Source organism: Chiloscyllium punctatum, chromosome 3, assembly GCF_047496795.1.
Source record: "Chiloscyllium punctatum isolate Juve2018m chromosome 3, sChiPun1.3, whole genome shotgun sequence".
Classification (NCBI taxonomy): Eukaryota; Metazoa; Chordata; class Chondrichthyes; order Orectolobiformes; family Hemiscylliidae; genus Chiloscyllium; species Chiloscyllium punctatum.
The window spans coordinates 25,657,787-25,677,347 of record NC_092741.1 but is presented as its reverse complement, the minus strand read 5'-3'; the positions used below and the strand labels follow the sequence as shown (position 1 = coordinate 25,677,347).

At 51.4% G+C, this 19,561-nt stretch overlaps 6 non-coding genes and 6 pseudogenes across 6 annotated transcripts; all 12 read left to right on the top strand.

Annotated features, from left to right (window-relative positions):
• Positions 1-1,107: 1,107 nt before the first annotated feature.
• Positions 1,108-1,226, top strand: LOC140471138 (5S ribosomal RNA). The gene has a single exon (XR_011956871.1). It is a non-coding gene; the product is annotated as a 5S ribosomal RNA (ribosomal RNA).
• A 1,528-nt stretch (positions 1,227-2,754) lies between these two features.
• Positions 2,755-2,863, top strand: LOC140471902 (5S ribosomal RNA; annotated as a pseudogene).
• A 1,535-nt stretch (positions 2,864-4,398) lies between these two features.
• LOC140469637 (5S ribosomal RNA) lies at positions 4,399-4,517 on the top strand. The gene has a single exon (XR_011956184.1). It is a non-coding gene; the product is annotated as a 5S ribosomal RNA (ribosomal RNA).
• A 1,531-nt stretch (positions 4,518-6,048) lies between these two features.
• On the top strand, positions 6,049-6,167 carry LOC140471291 (5S ribosomal RNA). Its single transcript, XR_011956956.1, has one exon. It is a non-coding gene; the product is annotated as a 5S ribosomal RNA (ribosomal RNA).
• Positions 6,168-7,698: 1,531 nt separating this feature from the next.
• Positions 7,699-7,817, top strand: LOC140469690 (5S ribosomal RNA). The gene has a single exon (XR_011956206.1). It is a non-coding gene; the product is annotated as a 5S ribosomal RNA (ribosomal RNA).
• Positions 7,818-9,352: 1,535 nt separating this feature from the next.
• Positions 9,353-9,471, top strand: LOC140471642 (5S ribosomal RNA; annotated as a pseudogene).
• A 1,533-nt stretch (positions 9,472-11,004) lies between these two features.
• On the top strand, positions 11,005-11,123 carry LOC140472680 (5S ribosomal RNA; annotated as a pseudogene).
• Positions 11,124-12,658: 1,535 nt separating this feature from the next.
• LOC140475752 (5S ribosomal RNA) lies at positions 12,659-12,777 on the top strand. The gene has a single exon (XR_011960242.1). It is a non-coding gene; the product is annotated as a 5S ribosomal RNA (ribosomal RNA).
• A 1,533-nt stretch (positions 12,778-14,310) lies between these two features.
• Positions 14,311-14,419, top strand: LOC140472834 (5S ribosomal RNA; annotated as a pseudogene).
• Positions 14,420-15,960: 1,541 nt separating this feature from the next.
• On the top strand, positions 15,961-16,069 carry LOC140472882 (5S ribosomal RNA; annotated as a pseudogene).
• A 1,535-nt stretch (positions 16,070-17,604) lies between these two features.
• Positions 17,605-17,723, top strand: LOC140472330 (5S ribosomal RNA; annotated as a pseudogene).
• Positions 17,724-19,258: 1,535 nt separating this feature from the next.
• LOC140475751 (5S ribosomal RNA) lies at positions 19,259-19,377 on the top strand. The gene has a single exon (XR_011960241.1). It is a non-coding gene; the product is annotated as a 5S ribosomal RNA (ribosomal RNA).
• The last annotated feature ends 184 nt before the right edge of the window (positions 19,378-19,561 follow it).

The following is a 19,561-nucleotide window of genomic DNA, read 5'->3' as shown; positions in this document are numbered from 1 at the left end:
GGGCAGAGCATTCCACACAGCCACCACTCTCTGGGTGAAGACGTTTCTCCTCATCTCTGTCCTAAACGGTCTACCCCGTATTTTTAAGCTGTGTCCTCTGTTTCGGCACTCACGTTTCCTGCCGCCAGAGTGTCCAATCCTTTGATAATCTTCTATGTCTCAACCAGATCCCCTCTCAGTCTTCTAAACTCAAGGGTACACAAGCCCAGTCGCTCCAGTCTTTCAGTGTAAGGTAATCCCGCCATTCCAGGAATTGACCTCGTCAACCTACGCTGCACTCCCTCAATAGCCAGAATGTCTCTCCTCAAATTTGGAGACCAGAACTGCACACAGTACTCCAGGTGTGGTCTCACCAGGGCCCTGTACACCTGCAGAAGAACCTCTTTGCTTCTGTACTCAATCCCTCTTGTTATGAAGGCCAGCATGCTATTAGCCTTCTTCACTACCTGCTGTACCTGCATGCTTACCTTCATTGAGCGGTGTACAAGAACCCCCAGATCTCTCTGTACTGTCCCTTGACCGAAATTGATTCCATTTAGGTAGTAATCTGCCTTCCTGTTCTTACCACCAAAGTGGATAAGCATCCATTTATTCACATTAAAGTGCATCTGCCATGCATCTGACCACTCACCTAACTTGTCCAGGTCACCCGGTAATCTCCTAACATCCTCATCACATTTCACCCTGCCACCCAGCTCAGTATCATCAGCAAATTTGCTAATGTTATTGCTAATAGCATCTTCTATATCATGAACATATATTGTAAAAAGCTGCGGTCCCAGTACTGATCCCTGCGGTACCCCACTGGTCACTGCCTGCCATTCCGAAATGGAGGCGTGGAGGAGTGTGGAAGGATGAGAGAATGCAGGCTGCAGCCCTATGAAGCAGGGGGAGGTTTTGCAGTTGGCCTGTGTGGGGATGTGGGAGACGACAGGAGCGTGGTGGGCAAGGGCTAGCTGGAGGGAGGGAGGGAGGGAAGCACGCACGGAGGAGAAAGAGCAAAGAGAAAAGAGAGAAAAAAAAACAAAGGGGATCAAGAGAAAGAGCAGCAAAGAAAATGTGGCTGGCCAGCACGCCTTGAAGTGGGGAGAAAAGGCAGGGGCCAGCGCCTACGGCCATACTAGTCTGAAAACGCCCGATCTCGTCTGATCTCGGAAGCTAAGCAAACTCAGGCCTGGTTAGTACTTGGATGTGAGGCCGCCTGGGAATACCAGGTGCAGTAGGCCTTTTCCGCCAGCAGGGGCTGCTCAAGTCACCCCTCTGCACTCGTGTTGGGCCACGCACGCAATGCAGCGACAGGTTATTTTTGCTGCCGCTGTGCCTGGCATCAGTCTCCTGGAGACAGGGAGGGGAGGAGAGCGGAGCGCTGCCAAAATCAGCAAGAAAGACGGAAAGAAAGGGATTGGGGCTGCACGCTGTCTGCGGCTGGCAGTCAGGAAAGGAGGACAATAGACAATAGGTGCAGGAGTTGGCCATTCTGCCCTTGGAGCCTGCACCACCATTCAATATGATCATGGCTGATCATCCTTAATCAGTATCCTGTTCCTGCCTTATCTCCATAAGCCTTGATTCCACTATCCTTGAGAGCTCTGTCCAACTCTTTCTTCAATGAATCCAGAGACTGGGCCTCCACTGCCCTCTGGGGTAGAGCATTCCACACAGCCACCACTCTCTGGGTGAAGACGTTTCTCCTCATCTCTGTCCTAAACGGTCTACCCCGTATTTTTAAGCTGTGTCCCCTGTTTCGGCACTCACGTTTCCTGCCGCCAGAGTGTCCAATCCTTTGATAATCTTATATGTCTCAACCAGATCCCCTCTCAGTCTTCTAAACTCAAGGGTACACAAGCCCAGTCGCTCCAGTCTTTCAGTGTAAGGTAATCCCGCCATTCCAGGAATTGACCTCGTCAACCTACGCTGCACTCCCTCAATAGCCAGAATGTCTCTCCTCAAATTTGGAGACCAGAACTGCACACAGTACTCCAGGTGTGGTCTCACCAGGGCCCTGTACACCTGCAGAAGAACCTCTTTGCTTCTGTACTCAATCCCTCTTGTTATGAAGGCCAGCATGCTATTAGCCTTCTTCACTACCTGCTGTACCTGCATGCTTACCTTCATTGAGCGGTGTACAAGAACCCCCAGATCTCTCTGTACTGTCCCTTGACCGAAATTGATTCCATTTAGGTAGTAATCTGCCTTCCTGTTCTTGCCACCAAAGTGGATAAGCATCCATTTATCCACATTAAAGTGCATCTGCCATGCATCTGACCACTCACCTAACTTGTCCAGGTCACCCGGTAATCTCCTAACATCCTCATCACATTTCACCCTGCCACCCAGCTCAGTATCATCAGCAAATTTGCTAATGTTATTGCTAATAGCATCTTCTATATCATGAACATATATTGTAAAAAGCTGCGGTCCCAGTACTGATCCCTGCGGTACCCCACTGGTCACTGCCTGCCATTCCGAAATGGAGGCGTGGAGGAGTGTGGAAGGATGAGAGAATGCAGGCTGCAGCCCTATGAAGCAGGGGGAGGTTTTGCAGTTGGCCTGTGTGGGGATGTGGGAGACGACAGGAGCCTGGTGGGCAAGGGCTAGCTGGAGGGAGGGAGGGAGGGAGTGAAGCACGCACGGAGGAGAAAGAGCAAAGAGAAAAGAGAGAAAAAAAAAACAAAGGGGATCAAGAGAAAGAGCAGCAAAGAAAATGTGGCTGGCCAGCACGCCTTGAAGTGGGGAGAAAAAGCAGGAGCCTGTGCCTACGGCCATACTAGTCTGAAAACGCCCGATCTCGGAAGCTAAGCAGACTCAGGCCTGGTTAGTACTTGGATGGGAGACTGCCTGGGAATACCAGGTGCAGTAGGCTTTTTCCGCCAGCAGGGGCTGCTCAAGTCACCCCTCTGCACTCGTGTTGGGCCACGCACGCAATGCAGCGACAGGTTATTTTTGCTGCCGCTGTGCCTGGCATCAGTCTCCTGCAGGCAGGAGACAGGGAGGGGAGGAGAGCGGAGCGCTGCCAAAATCAGCAAGAAAGAGGGAAAGAAAGGGATTGGGGCTGCACGCTGTCTGCGGCTGGCAGTCAGGAAAGGAGGACAATAGACAATAGGTGCAGGAGTTGGCCATTCTGCCCTTGGAGCCTGCACCACCATTCAATATGATCATGGCTGATCATCCTTAATCAGTATCCTGTTCCTGCCTTATCTCCATAAGCCTTGATTCCACTATCCTTGAGAGCTCTGTCCAACTCTTTCTTCAATGAATCCAGAGACTGGGCCTCCACTGCCCTCTGGGGCAGAGCATTCCACACAGCCACCACTCTCTGGGTGAAGACGTTTCTCCTCATCTCTGTCCTAAACGGTCTACCCCGTATTTTTAAGCTGTGTCCTCTGTTTCGGCCCTCACGTTTCCTGCCGCCAGAGTGTCCAATCCTTTGATAATCTTCTATGTCTCAACCAGATCCCCTCTCAGTCTTCTAAACTCAAGGGTACACAAGCCCAGTCGCTCCAGTCTTTCAGTGTAAGGTAATCCCGCCATTCCAGGAATTGACCTCGTCAACCTACGCTGCACTCCCTCAATAGCCAGAATGTCTCTCCTCAAATTTGGAGACCAGAACTGCACACAGTACTCCAGGTGTGGTCTCACCAGGGCCCTGTACACCTGCAGAAGAACCTCTTTGCTTCTGTACTCAATCCCTCTTGTTATGAAGGCCAGCATGCTATTAGCCTTCTTCACTACCTGCTGTACCTGCATGCTTACCTTCATTGAGCGGTGTACAAGAACCCCCAGATCTCTCTGTACTGTCCCTTGACCGAAATTGATTCCATTTAGGTAGTAATCTGCCTTCCTGTTCTTGCCACCAAAGTGGATAAGCATCCATTTATCCACATCAAAGTGCATCTGCCATGCATCTGACCACTCACCTAACTTGTCCAGGTCACCCGGTAATCTCCTAACATCCTCATCACATTTCACCCTGCCACCCAGCTCAGTATCATCAGCAAATTTGCTAATGTTATTGCTAATAGCATCTTCTATATCATGAACATATATTGTAAAAAGCTGCGGTCCCAGTACTGATCCCTGCGGTACCCCACTGGTCACTGCCTGCCATTCCGAAATGGAGGCGTGGAGGAGTGTGGAAGGATGAGAGAATGCAGGCTGCAGCCCGATGAAGCAGGGGGAGGTTTTGCAGTTGGCCTGTGTGGGGATGTGGGAGACGACAGGAGCCTGGTGGGCAAGGGCTAGCTGGAGGGAGGGAGGGAGGGAGGGAAGCACGCACGGAGGAGAAAGAGCAAAGAGAAAAGAGAGAAAAAAAAACCAAAGGGGATCAAGAGAAAAAGCAGCAAAGAAAATGTGGCTGGCCAGCACGCCTTGAAGTGGGGAGAAAAGGCAGGAGCCAGCGCCTACAGCCATACTAGTCTGAAAACGCCTGATCTCGTCTGATCTCGGAAGCTAAGCAGACTCAGGCCTGGATAGTACTTGGATGGGAGACCGCCTGGGAATACCAGGTGCAGTCGGCTTTTTCCGCCAGCAGGGGCTGCTCAAGTCACACATCTGCACTCGTGTTGGGCCACGCACGCAATGCAGCGACAGGTTATTTTTGCTGCCGCTGTGCCTGGCATCAGTCTCCTGCAGGCAGGAGACAGGGAGGGGAGGAGAGTGGAGCGCTGCCAAAATCAGCAAGAAAGAGGGAAAGAAAGGGATTGGGGCTGCACGCTGTCTGCGGCTGGCAGTCAGGAAAGGAGGACAATAGACAATAGGTGCAGGAGTTGGCCATTCTGCCCTTGGAGCCTGCACCACCATTCAATATGATCATGGCTGATCATCCTTAATCAGTATCCTGTTCCTGCCTTATCTCCATAAGCCTTGATTCCACTATCCTTGAGAGCTCTGTCCAACTCTTTCTTCAATGAATCCAGAGACTGGGCCTCCACTGCCCTCTGGGGCAGAGCATTCCACACAGCCACCACTCTCTGGGTGAAGACATTTCTCCTCATCTCTGTCCTAAACGGTCTACCCCGTATTTTTAAGCTGTGTCCTCTGTTTCGGCACTCACGTTTCCTGCCGCCAGAGTGTCCAATCCTTTGATAATCTTATATGTCTCAACCAGATCCCCGCTCAGTCTTCTAAACTCAAGGGTACACAAGCCCAGTCGCTCCAGTCTTTCAGTGTAAGGTAATCCCGCCATTCCAGGAATTGACCTCGTCAACCTACGCTGCACTCCCTCAATAGCCAGAATGTCTCTCCTCAAATTTGGAGACCAGAACTGCACACAGTACTCCAGGTGTGGTCTCACCAGGGCCCTGTACACCTGCAGAAGAACCTCTTTGCTTCTGTACTCAATCCCTCTTGTTATGAAGGCCAGCATGCTATTAGCCTTCTTCACTACCTGCTGTACCTGCATGCTTACCTTCATTGAGCGGTGTACAAGAACCCCCAGATCTCTCTGTACTGTGCCTTGACCGAAATTGATTCCATTTAGGTAGTAATCTGCCTTCCTGTTCTTGCCACCAAAGTGGATAAGCATCCATTTATCCACATTAAAGTGCATCTGCCATGCATCTGACCACTCACCTAACTTGTCCAGGTCACCCGGTAATCTCCTAACATCCTCATCACATTTCACCCTGCCACCCAGCTCAGTATCATCAGCAAATTTGCGAATGTTATTGCTAATAGCATCTTCTATATCATGAACATATATTGTAAAAAGCTGCGGTCCCAGTACTGATCCCTGCGGTACCCCACTGGTCACTGCCTGCCATTCCGAAATGGAGGCGTGGAGGAGTGTGGAAGGATGAGAGAATGCAGGCTGCAGCCCTATGAAGCAGGGGGAGGTTTTGCAGTTGGCCTGTGTGGGGATGTGGGAGACGACAGGAGCCTGGTGGGCAAGGGCTAGCTGGAGGGAGGGAGGGAGGGAAGCACGCACGGAGGAGAAAGAGCAAAGAGAAAAGAGAGAAAAAAAAAACAAAGGGGATCAAGAGAAAGAGCAGCAAAGAAAATGTGGCTGGCCAGCACGCCTTGAAGTGGGGAGAAAAGGTAGGAGCCAGCGCCTACGGCCATACTAGTCTGAAAAAGCCCGATCTCGTCTGATCTCGGAAGCTAAGCTGACTCAGGCCTGGTTAGTACTTGGATGGGAGACTGCCTGGAAATACCAGGTGCAGTAGGCTTTTTCCGCCAGCAGGGGCTGCTCAAGTCACCCCTCTGCACTCGTGTTGGGCCACGCACGCAATGCAGCGACAGGTTATTTTTGCTGCCGCTGTGCCTGGCATCAGTCTCCTGCAGGCAGGAGACAGGGAGGGGAGGAGAGCGGAGCGCTGCCAAAATCAGCAAGAAAGAGGGAAAGAAAGGGATTGGGGCTGCACGCTGTCTGCGGCTGGCAGTCAGGAAAGGAGGACAATAGACAATAGGTGCAGGAGTTGGCCATTCTGCCCTTGGAGCCTGCACCACCATTCAATATGATCATGGCTGATCATCCTTAATCAGTATCCTGTTCCTGCCTTATCTCCATAAGCCTTGATTCCACTATCCTTGAGAGCTCTGTCCAACTCTTTCTTCAATGAATCCAGAGACTGGGCCTCCACTGCCCTCTGGGGCAGAGCATTCCACACAGCCACCACTCTCTGGGTGAAGACGTTTCTCCTCATCTCTGTCCTAAACGGTCTACCCTGTATTTTTAAGCTGTGTCCTCTGTTTCGGCACTCACGTTTCCTGCCGCCAGAGTGTCCAATCCTTTGATAATCTTATATGTCTCAACCAGATCCCCTCTCAGTCTTCTAAACTCAAGGGTACACAAGCCCAGTCGCTCCAGTCTTTCAGTGTAAGGTAATCCCGCCATTCCAGGAATTGACCTCGTCAACCTACGCTGCACTCCCTCAATAGCCAGAATGTCTCTCCTCAAATTTGGAGACCAGAACTGCACACAGTACTCCAGGTGTGGTCTCACCAGGGCCCTGTACACCTGCAGAAGAACCTCTTTGCTTCTGTACTCAATCCCTCTTGTTATGAAGGCCAGCATGCTATTAGCCTTCTTCACTACCTGCTGTACCTGCATGCTTACCTTCATTGAGCGGTGTACAAGAACCCCCAGATCTCTCTGTACTGTCCCTTGACCGAAATTGATTCCATTTAGGTAGTAATCTGCCTTCCTGTTCTTGCCACCAAAGTGGATAAGCATCCATTTATCCACATTAAAGTGCATCTGCCATGCATCTGACCACTCACCTAACTTGTCCAGGTCACCCGGTAATCTCCTAACATCCTCATCACATTTCACCCTGCCACCCAGCTCAGTATCATCAGCAAATTTGCTAATGTTATTGCTAATAGCATCTTCTATATCATGAACATATATTGTAAAAAGCTGCGGTCCCAGTACTGATCCCTGCGGTACCCCACTGGTCACTGCCTGCCATTCCGAAATGGAGGCGTGGAGGAGTGTGGAAGGATGAGAGAATGCAGGCTGCAGCCCGATGAAGCAGGGGGAGGTTTTGCAGTTGGCCTGTGTGGGGATGTGGGAGACGACAGGAGCCTGGTGGGCAAGGGCTAGCTGGAGGGAGGGAGGGAGGGAAGCACGCACGGAGGAGAAAGAGCAAAGAGAAAAGAGAGAAAAAAAAAACAAAGGGGATCAAGAGAAAGAGCAGCAAAGAAAATGTGGCTGGCCAGCACGCCTTGAAGTGGGGAGAAAAGGCAGGAGCCTGTGCCTACGGCCATACTAGTCTGAAAACACCCGATCTCGTCTGATCTCCGAAGCTAAGCAGACTCAGGCCTGGTTAGTACTTGGATGGGAGACTGCCTGGGAATACCAGGTGCAGTAGGCTTTTTCCGCCAGCAGGGGCTGCTCAAGTCACCCCTCTGCACTCGTGTTGGGCCACGCACGCAATGCAGCGACAGGTTATTTTTGCTGCCGCTGTGCCTGGCATCAGTCTCCTGCAGGCAGGAGACAGGGAGGGGAGGAGAGCGGAGCGCTGCCAAAATCAGCAAGAAAGGGGGAAAGAAAGGGATTGGGGCTGCACGCTGTCTGCGGCTGGCAGTCAGGAAAGGAGGACAATAGACAATAGGTGCAGGAGTTGGCCATTCTGCCCTTGGAGCCTGCACCACCATTCAATATGATCATGGCTGATCATCCTTAATCAGTATCCTGTTCCTGCCTTATCTCCATAAGCCTTGATTCCACTATCCTTGAGAGCTCTGTCCAACTCTTTCTTCAATGAATCCAGAGACTGGGCCTCCACTGCCCTCTGGGGCAGAGCATTCCACACAGCCACCACTCTCTGGGTGAAGACGTTTCTCCTCATCTCTGTCCTAAACGGTCTACCCTGTATTTTTAAGCTGTGTCCTCTGTTTCGGCACTCACGTTTCCTGCCGCCAGAGTGTCCAATCCTTTGATAATCTTATACGTCTCAACCAGATCCCCTCTCAGTCTTCTAAACTCAAGGGTACACAAGCCCAGTCGCTCCAGTCTTTCAGTGTAAGGTAATCCCGCCATTCCAGGAATTGACCTCGTCAACCTACGCTGCACTCCCTCAATAGCCAGAATGTCTCTCCTCAAATTTGGAGACCAGAACTGCACACAGTACTCCAGGTGTGGTCTCACCAGGGCCCTGTACACCTGCAGAAGAACCTCTTTGCTTCTGTACTCAATCCCTCTTGTTATGAAGGCCAGCATGCTATTAGCCTTCTTCACTACCTGCTGTACCTGCATGCTTACCTTCATTGAGCGGTGTACAAGAACCCCCAGATCTCTCTGTACTGTCCCTTGACCGAAATTGATTCCATTTAGGTAGTAATCTGCCTTCCTGTTCTTGCCACCAAAGTGGATAAGCATCCATTTATCCACATTAAAGTGCATCTGCCATGCATCTGACCACTCACCTAACTTGTCCAGGTCACCCGGTAATCTCCTAACATCCTCATCACATTTCACCCTGCCACCCAGCTCAGTATCATCAGCAAATTTGCTAATGTTATTGCTAATAGCATCTTCTATATCATGAACATATATTGTAAAAAGCTGCGGTCCCAGTACTGATCCCTGCGGTACCCCACTGGTCACTGCCTGCCATTCCGAAATGGAGGCGTGGAGGAGTGTGGAAGGATGAGAGAATGCAGGCTGCAGCCCTATGAAGCAGGGGGAGGTTTTGCAGTTGGCCTGTGTGGGGATGTGGGAGACGACAGGAGCCTGGTGGGCAAGGGCTAGCTGGAGGGAGGGAGGGAGGGAGGGAAGCACGCACGGAGGAGAAAGAGCAAAGAGAAAAGAGAGAAAAAAAAAACAAAGGGGATCAAGAGAAAGAGCAGCAAAGAAAATGTGGCTGGCCAGCACGCCTTGAAGTGGGGAGAAAAGGTAGGAGCCAGCGCCTACGGCCATACTAGTCTGAAAAAGCCCAATCTCGTCTGATCTCGGAAGCTAAGCAGACTCAGGCCTGGTTAGTACTTGGATGGGAGACTGCCTGGAAATACCAGGTGCAGTAGGCTTTTTCCGCCAGCAGGGGCTGCTCAAGTCACCCCTCTGCACTCGTGTTGGGCCACGCACGCAATGCAGCGACAGGTTATTTTTGCTGCCGCTGTGCCTGGCATCAGTCTCCTGCAGGCAGGAGACAGGGAGGGGAGGAGAGCGGAGCGCTGCCAAAATCAGCAAGAAAGAGGGAAAGAAAGGGATTGGGGCTGCACGCTGTCTGCGGCTGGCAGTCAGGAAAGGAGGACAATAGACAATAGGTGCAGGAGTTGGCCATTCTGCCCTTGGAGCCTGCACCACCATTCAATATGATCATGGCTGATCATCCTTAATCAGTATCCTGTTCCTGCCTTATCTCCATAAGCCTTGATTCCACTATCCTTGAGAGCTCTGTCCAACTCTTTCTTCAATGAATCCAGAGACTGGGCCTCCACTGCCCTCTGGGGCAGAGCATTCCACACAGCCACCACTCTCTGGGTGAAGACGTTTCTCCTCATCTCTGTCCTAAACGGTCTACCCTGTATTTTTAAGCTGTGTCCTCTGTTTCGGCACTCACGTTTCCTGCCGCCAGAGTGTCCAATCCTTTGATAATCTTATACGTCTCAACCAGATCCCCTCTCAGTCTTCTAAACTCAAGGGTACACAAGCCCAGTCGCTCCAGTCTTTCAGTGTAAGGTAATCCCGCCATTCCAGGAATTGACCTCGTCAACCTACGCTGCACTCCCTCAATAGCCAGAATGTCTCTCCTCAAATTTGGAGACCAGAACTGCACACAGTACTCCAGGTGTGGTCTCACCAGGGCCCTGTACACCTGCAGAAGAACCTCTTTGCTTCTGTACTCAATCCCTCTTGTTATGAAGGCCAGCATGCTATTAGCCTTCTTCACTACCTGCTGTACCTGCATGCTTACCTTCATTGAGCGGTGTACAAGAACCCCCAGATCTCTCTGTACTGTCCCTTGACCGAAATTGATTCCATTTAGGTAGTAATCTGCCTTCCTGTTCTTGCCACCAAAGTGGATAAGCATCCATTTATCCACATTAAAGTGCATCTGCCATGCATCTGACCACTCACCTAACTTGTCCAGGTCACCCGGTAATCTCCTAACATCCTCATCACATTTCACCCTGCCACCCAGCTCAGTATCATCAGCAAATTTGCTAATGTTATTGCTAATAGCATCTTCTATATCATGAACATATATTGTAAAAAGCTGCGGTCCCAGTACTGATCCCTGCGGTACCCCACTGGTCACTGCCTTCCATTCCGAAATGGAGGCGTGGAGGAGTGTGGAAGGATGAGAGAATGCAGGCTGCAGCCCTATGAAGCAGGGGGAGGTTTTGCAGTTGGCCTGTGTGGGGATGTGGGAGACGACAGGAGCCTGGTGGGCAAGGGCTAGCTGGAGGGAGGGAGGGAGGGAGGGAAGCACACACAGAGGAGAAAGTGCATCGAGAAAAGAGAGAAAAAAAACAAAGGGGATCAAGAGAAAGAGCAGCAAAGAAAATGTGGCTGGCCAGCACGCCTTGAAGTGGGGAGAAAAGGTAGGAGCCAGCGCCTACGGCCGTACTAGTCTGAAAAAGCCCAATCTCGTCTGATCTCGGAAGCTAAGCTAACTCAGGCCTGGTTAGTACTTGGATGGGAGACTGCCTGGAAATACCAGGTGCAGTAGGCTTTTTCCGCCAGCAGGGGCTGCTCAAGTCACCCCTCTGCACTCGTGTTGGGCCACGCACGCAATGCAGCGACAGGTTATTTTTGCTGCCGCTGTGCCTGGCATCAGTCTCCTGCAGGCAGGAGACAGGGAGGGGAGGAGAGCGGAGCGCTGCCAAAATCAGCAAGAAAGAGGGAAAGAAAGGGATTGGGGCTGCACGCTGTCTGCGGCTGGCAGTCAGGAAAGGAGGACAATAGACAATAGGTGCAGGAGTTGGCCATTCTGCCCTTGGAGCCTGCACCACCATTCAATATGATCATGGCTGATCATCCTTAATCAGTATCCTGTTCCTGCCTTATCTCCATAAGCCTTGATTCCACTATCCTTGAGAGCTCTGTCCAACTCTTTCTTCAATGAATCCAGAGACTGGGCCTCCACTGCCCTCTGGGGCAGAGCATTCCACACAGCCACCACTCTCTGGGTGAAGACGTTTCTCCTCATCTCTGTCCTAAACGGTCTACCCTGTATTTTTAAGCTGTGTCCTCTGTTTCGGCACTCACGTTTCCTGCCGCCAGAGTGTCCAATCCTTTGATAATCTTATATGTCTCAACCAGATCCCCTCTCAGTCTTCTAAACTCAAGGGTACACAAGCCCAGTCGCTCCAGTCTTTCAGTGTAAGGTAATCCCGCCATTCCAGGAATTGACCTCGTCAACCTACGCTGCACTCCCTCAATAGCCAGAATGTCTCTCCTCAAATTTGGAGACCAGAACTGCACACAGTACTCCAGGTGTGGTCTCACCAGGGCCCTGTACACCTGCAGAAGAACCTCTTTGCTTCTGTACTCAATCCCTCTTGTTATGAAGGCCAGCATGCTATTAGCCTTCTTCACTACCTGCTGTACCTGCATGCTTACCTTCATTGAGCGGTGTACAAGAACCCCCAGATCTCTCTGTACTGTCCCTTGACCGAAATTGATTCCATTTAGGTAGTAATCTGCCTTCCTGTTCTTGCCACCAAAGTGGATAAGCATCCATTTATCCACATCAAAGTGCATCTGCCATGCATCTGACCACTCACCTAACTTGTCCAGGTCACCCGGTAATCTCCTAACATCCTCATCACATTTCACCCTGCCACCCAGCTCAGTATCATCAGCAAATTTGCTAATGTTATTGCTAATAGCATCTTCTATATCATGAACATATATTGTAAAAAGCTGCGGTCCCAGTACTGATCCCTGCGGTACCCCACTGGTCACTGCCTGCCATTCCGAAATGGAGGCGTGGAGGAGTGTGAAAGGATGAGAGAATGCAGGCTGCAGCCCGATGAAGCAGGGGGAGGTTTTGCAGTTGGCCTGTGTGGGGATGTGGGAGACGACAGGAGCCTGGTGGGCAAGGGCTAGCTGGAGGGAGGGAGGGAGGGAGGGAAGCACGCACGGAGGAGAAAGAGCAAAGAGAAAAGAGAGAAAAAAAAACCAAAGGGGATCAAGAGAAAAAGCAGCAAAGAAAATGTGGCTGGCCAGCACGCCTTGAAGTGGGGAGAAAAGGCAGGAGCCAGCGCCTACAGCCATACTAGTCTGAAAGCGCCCGATCTCGTCTGATCTCGGAAGCTAAGCAGACTCAGGCCTGGTTAGTACTTGGATGGGTGGCCGCCTGGGAATACCAGGTGCAGTAGGCTTTTTCCGCCAGCAGGGGCTGCTCAAGTCACCCCTCTGCACTCGTGTTGGGCCACGCACGCAATGCAGCGACAGGTTATTTTTGCTGCCGCTGTGCCTGGCATCAGTCTCCTGCAGGCAGGAGACAGGGAGGGGAGGAGAGTGGAGCGCTGCCAAAATCAGCAAGAAAGAGGGAAAGAAAGGGATTGGGGCTGCACGCTGTCTGCGGCTGGCAGTCAGGAAAGGTGGACAATAGACAATAGGTGCAGGAGTTGGCCATTCTGCCCTTGGAGCCTGCACCACCATTCAATATGATCATGGCTGATCATCCTTAATCAGTATCCTGTTCCTGCCTTATCTCCATAAGCCTTGATTCCACTATCCTTGAGAGCTCTGTCCAACTCTTTCTTCAATGAATCCAGAGACTGGGCCTCCACTGCCCTCTGGGGCAGAGCATTCCACACAGCCACCACTCTCTGGGTGAAGACGTTTCTCCTCATCTCTGTCCTAAACGGTCTACCCCGTATTTTTAAGCTGTGTCCTCTGTTTCGGCACTCACGTTTCCTGCCGCCAGAGTGTCCAATCCTTTGATAATCTTATACGTCTCAACCAAATCCCCTCTCAGTCTTCTAAACTCAAGGGTACACAAGCCCAGTCGCTCCAGTCTTTCAGTGTAAGGTAATCCCGCCATTCCAGGAATTGACCTCGTCAACCTACGCTGCACTCCCTCAATAGCCAGAATGTCTCTCCTCAAATTTGGAGACCAGAACTGCACACAGTACTCCAGGTGTGGTCTCACCAGGGCCCTGTACACCTGCAGAAGAACCTCTTTGCTTCTGTACTCAATCCCTCTTGTTATGAAGGCCAGCATGCTATTAGCCTTCTTCACTACCTGCTGTACCTGCATGCTTACCTTCATTGAGCGGTGTACAAGAACCCCCAGATCTCTCTGTACTGTCCCTTGACCGAAATTGATTCCATTTAGGTAGTAATCTGCCTTCCTGTTCTTGCCACCAAAGTGGATAAGCATCCATTTATCCACATTAAAGTGCATCTGCCATGCATCTGACCACTCACCTAACTTGTCCAGGTCACCCGGTAATCTCCTAACATCCTCATCACATTTCACCCTGCCACCCAGCTCAGTATCATCAGCAAATTTGCTAATGTTATTGCTAATAGCATCTTCTATATCATGAACATATATTGTAAAAAGCTGCGGTCCCAGTACTGATCCCTGCGGTACCCCACTGGTCACTGCCTGCCATTCCGAAATGGAGGCGTGGAGGAGTGTGGAAGGATGAGAGAATGCAGGCTGCAGCCCTATGAAGCAGGGGGAGGTTTTGCAGTTGGCCTGTGTGGGGATGTGGGAGACGACAGGAGCCTGGTGGGCAAGGGCTAGCTGGAGGGAGGGAGGGAGGGAGGGAAGCACGCACAGAGGAGAAAGTGCATCGAGAAAAGAGAGAAAAAAAACAAAGGGGATCAAGAGAAAGAGCAGCAAAGAAAATGTGGCTGGCCAGCACGCCTTGAAGTGGGGAGAAAAGGCAGGGGCCAGTGCCTACGGCCGTACTAGTCTGAAAACGCCTGATCTCGGATGCTAAGCAGCCTCAGGCCTGGTTAGTACTTGGATGGGAGCCTGCCTGGGAATACCAGGTGCAGTAGGCTTTTTCCGCCAGCAGGGGCTGCTCAAGTCACCCCTCTGCACTCGTGTTGGGCCACGCACGCAATGCAGCGACAGGTTATTTTTGCTGCCGCTGTGCCTGGCATCAGTCTCCTGCAGGCAGGAGACAGGGAGGGGAGGAGAGCGGAGCGCTGCCAAAATCAGCAAGAAAGGGGGAAAGAAAGGGATTGGGGCTGCACGCTGTCTGCGGCTGGCAGTCAGGAAAGGAGGACAATAGACAATAGGTGCAGGAGTTGGCCATTCTGCCCTTGGAGCCTGCACCACCATTCAATATGATCATGGCTGATCATCCTTAATCAGTATCCTGTTCCTGCCTTATCTCCATAAGCCTTGATTCCACTATCCTTGAGAGCTCTGTCCAACTCTTTCTTCAATGAATCCAGAGACTGGGCCTCCACTGCCCTCTGGGGCAGAGCATTCCACACAGCCACCACTCTCTGGGTGAAGACGTTTCTCCTCATCTCTGTCCTAAACGGTCTACCCTGTATTTTTAAGCTGTGTCCTCTGTTTCGGCACTCACGTTTCCTGCCGCCAGAGTGTCCAATCCTTTGATAATCTTATACGTCTCAACCAGATCCCCTCTCAGTCTTCTAAACTCAAGGGTACACAAGCCCAGTCGCTCCAGTCTTTCAGTGTAAGGTAATCCCGCCATTCCAGGAATTGACCTCGTCAACCTACGCTGCACTCCCTCAATAGCCAGAATGTCTCTCCTCAAATTTGGAGACCAGAACTGCACACAGTACTCCAGGTGTGGTCTCACCAGGGCCCTGTACACCTGCAGAAGAACCTCTTTGCTTCTGTACTCAATCCCTCTTGTTATGAAGGCCAGCATGCTATTAGCCTTCTTCACTACCTGCTGTACCTGCATGCTTACCTTCATTGAGCGGTGTACAAGAACCCCCAGATCTCTCTGTACTGTCCCTTGACCGAAATTGATTCCATTTAGGTAGTAATCTGCCTTCCTGTTCTTGCCACCAAAGTGGATAAGCATCCATTTATCCACATTAAAGTGCATCTGCCATGCATCTGACCACTCACCTAACTTGTCCAGGTCACCCGGTAATCTCCTAACATCCTCATCACATTTCACCCTGCCACCCAGCTCAGTATCATCAGCAAATTTGCTAATGTTATTGCTAATAGCATCTTCTATATCATGAACATATATTGTAAAAAGCTGCGGTCCCAGTACTGATCCCTGCGGTACCCCACTGGTCACTGCCTGCCATTCCGAAATGGAGGCGTGGAGGAGTGTGGAAGGATGAGAGAATGCAGGCTGCAGCCCTATGAAGCAGGGGGAGGTCTTGCAGTTGGCCTGTGTGGGGATGTGGGAGACGACAGGAGCCTGGTGGGCAAGGGCTAGCTGGAGGGAGGGAGGGAGGGAGGGAGGGAGGGAAGCACGCACAGAGGAGAAAGTGCATCGAGAAAAGAGAGAAAAAAAACAAAGGGGATCAAGAGAAAGAGCAGCAAAGAAAATGTGGCTGGCCAGCACGCCTTGAAGTGGGGAGAAAAGGCAGGGGCCAGTGCCTACGGCCGTACTAGTCTGAAAACGTCTGATCTCGGATGCTAAGCAGCCTCAGGCCTGGTTAGTACTTGGATGGGAGCCTGCCTGGGAATACCAGGTGCAGTAGGCATTTTCCGCCAGCAGGGGCTGCTCAAGTCACCCCTCTGCACTCGTGTTGGGCCACGCACGCAATGCAGCGACAGGTTATTTTTGCTGCCGCTGTGCCTGGCATCAGTCTCCTGCAGGCAGGAGACAGGGAGGGGAGGAGAGCGGAGCGCTGCCAAAATCAGCAAGAAAGGGGGAAAGAAAGGGATTGGGGCTGCACGCTGTCTGCGGCTGGCAGTCAGGAAAGGAGGACAATAGACAATAGGTGCAGGAGTTGGCCATTCTGCCCTTGGAGCCTGCACCACCATTCAATATGATCATGGCTGATCATCCTTAATCAGTATCCTGTTCCTGCCTTATCTCCATAAGCCTTGATTCCACTATCCTTGAGAGCTCTGTCCAACTCTTTCTTCAATGAATCCAGAGACTGGGCCTCCACTGCCCTCTGGGGCAGAGCATTCCACACAGCCACCACTCTCTGGGTGAAGACGTTTCTCCTCATCTCTGTCCTAAACGGTCTACCCTGTATTTTTAAGCTGTGTCCTCTGTTTCGGCACTCACGTTTCCTGCCGCCAGAGTGTCCAATCCTTTGATAATCTTATACGTCTCAACCAGATCCCCTCTCAGTCTTCTAAACTCAAGGGTACACAAGCCCAGTCGCTCCAGTCTTTCAGTGTAAGGTAATCCCGCCATTCCAGGAATTGACCTCGTCAACCTACGCTGCACTCCCTCAATAGCCAGAATGTCTCTCCTCAAATTTGGAGACCAGAACTGCACACAGTACTCCAGGTGTGGTCTCACCAGGGCCCTGTACACCTGCAGAAGAACCTCTTTGCTTCTGTACTCAATCCCTCTTGTTATGAAGGCCAGCATGCTATTAGCCTTCTTCACTACCTGCTGTACCTGCATGCTTACCTTCATTGAGCGGTGTACAAGAACCCCCAGATCTCTCTGTACTGTCCCTTGACCGAAATTGATTCCATTTAGGTAGTAATCTGCCTTCCTGTTCTTGCCACCAAAGTGGATAAGCATCCATTTATCCACATTAAAGTGCATCTGCCATGCATCTGACCACTCACCTAACTTGTCCAGGTCACCCGGTAATCTCCTAACATCCTCATCACATTTCACCCTGCCACCCAGCTCAGTATCATCAGCAAATTTGCTAATGTTATTGCTAATAGCATCTTCTATATCATGAACATATATTGTAAAAAGCTGCGGTCCCAGTACTGATCCCTGCGGTACCCCACTGGTCACTGCCTGCCATTCCGAAATGGAGGCGTGGAGGAGTGTGGAAGGATGAGAGAATGCAGGCTGCAGCCCTATGAAGCAGGGGGAGGTTTTGCAGTTGGCCTGTGTGGGGATGTGGGAGACGACAGGAGCCTGGTGGGCAAGGGCTAGCTGGAGGGAGGGAGGGAGTGAGGGAAGCACGCACGGAGGAGAAAGAGCAAAGAGAAAAGAGAGAAAAAAAAAACAAAGGGGATCAAGAGAAAGAGCAGCAAAGAAAATGTGGCTGGCCAGCACGCCTTGAAGTGGGGAGAAAAGGTAGGAGCCAGCGCCTACGGCCATACTAGTCTGAAAAAGCCCAATCTCGTCTGATCTCGGAAGCTAAGCTAACTCAGGCCTGGTTAGTACTTGGATGGGAGACTGCCTGGAAATACCAGGTGCAGTAGGCTTTTTCCGCCAGCAGGGGCTGCTCAAGTCACCCCTCTGCACTCGTGTTGGGCCACGCACGCAATGCAGCGACAGGTTATTTTTGCTGCCGCTGTGCCTGGCATCAGTCTCCTGCAGGCAGGAGACAGGGAGGGGAGGAGAGCGGAGCGCTGCCAAAATCAGCAAGAAAGAGGGAAAGAAAGGGATTGGGGCTGCACGCTGTCTGCGGCTGGCAGTCAGGAAAGGAGGACAATAGACAATAGGTGCAGGAGTTGGCCATTCTGCCCTTGGAGCCTGCACCACCATTCAATATGATCATGGCTGATCATCCTTAATCAGTATCCTGTTCCTGCCTTATCTCCATAAGCCTTGATTCCACTATCCTTGAGAGCTCTGTCCAACTCTTTCTTCAATGAATCCAGAGACTGGGCCTCCACTGCCCTCTGGGGCAGAGCATTCCACACAGCCACCACTCTCTGGGTGAAGACGTTTCTCCTCATCTCTGTCCTAAACGGTCTACCCTGTATTTTTAAGCTGTGTCCTCTGTTTCGGCACTCACGTTTCCTGCCGCCAGAGTGTCCAATCCTTTGATAATCTTATATGTCTCAACCAGATCCCCTCTCAGTCTTCTAAACTCAAGGGTACACAAGCCCAGTCGCTCCAGTCTTTCAGTGTAAGGTAATCCCGCCATTCCAGGAATTGACCTCGTCAACCTACGCTGCACTCCCTCAATAGCCAGAATGTCTCTCCTCAAATTTGGAGACCAGAACTGCACACAGTACTCCAGGTGTGGTCTCACCAGGGCCCTGTACACCTGCAGAAGAACCTCTTTGCTTCTGTACTCAATCCCTCTTGTTATGAAGGCCAGCATGCTATTAGCCTTCTTCACTACCTGCTGTACCTGCATGCTTACCTTCATTGAGCGGTGTACAAGAACCCCCAGATCTCTCTGTACTGTCCCTTGACCGAAATTGATTCCATTTAGGTAGTAATCTGCCTTCCTGTTCTTGCCACCAAAGTGGATAAGCATCCATTTATCCACATCAAAGTGCATCTGCCATGCATCTGACCACTCACCTAACTTGTCCAGGTCACCCGGTAATCTCCTAACATCCTCATCACATTTCACCCTGCCACCCAGCTCAGTATCATCAGCAAATTTGCTAATGTTATTGCTAATAGCATCTTCTATATCATGAACATATATTGTAAAAAGCTGCGGTCCCAGTACTGATCCCTGCGGTACCCCACTGGTCACTGCCTGCCATTCCGAAATGGAGGCGTGGAGGAGTGTGGAAGGATGAGAGAATGCAGGCTGCAGCCCGATGAAGCAGGGGGAGGTTTTGCAGTTGGCCTGTGTGGGGATGTGGGAGACGACAGGAGCCTGGTGGGCAAGGGCTAGCTGGAGGGAGGGAGGGAGGGAGGGAAGCACGCACGGAGGAGAAAGAGCAAAGAGAAAAGAGAGAAAAAAAAACCAAAGGGGATCAAGAGAAAAAGCAGCAAAGAAAATGTGGCTGGCCAGCACGCCTTGAAGTGGGGAGAAAAGGCAGGAGCCAGCGCCTACAGCCATACTAGTCTGAAAGCGCCCGATCTCGTCTGATCTCGGAAGCTAAGCAGACTCAGGCCTGGTTAGTACTTGGATGGGTGGCCGCCTGGGAATACCAGGTGCAGTAGGCTTTTTCCACCAGCAGGGGCTGCTCAAGTCACCCCTCTGCACTCGTGTTGGGCCACGCACGCAATGCAGCGACAGGTTATTTTTGCTGCCGCTGTGCCTGGCATCAGTCTCCTGCAGGCAGGAGACAGGGAGGGGAGGAGAGTGGAGCGCTGCCAAAATCAGCAAGAAAGAGGGAAAGAAAGGGAT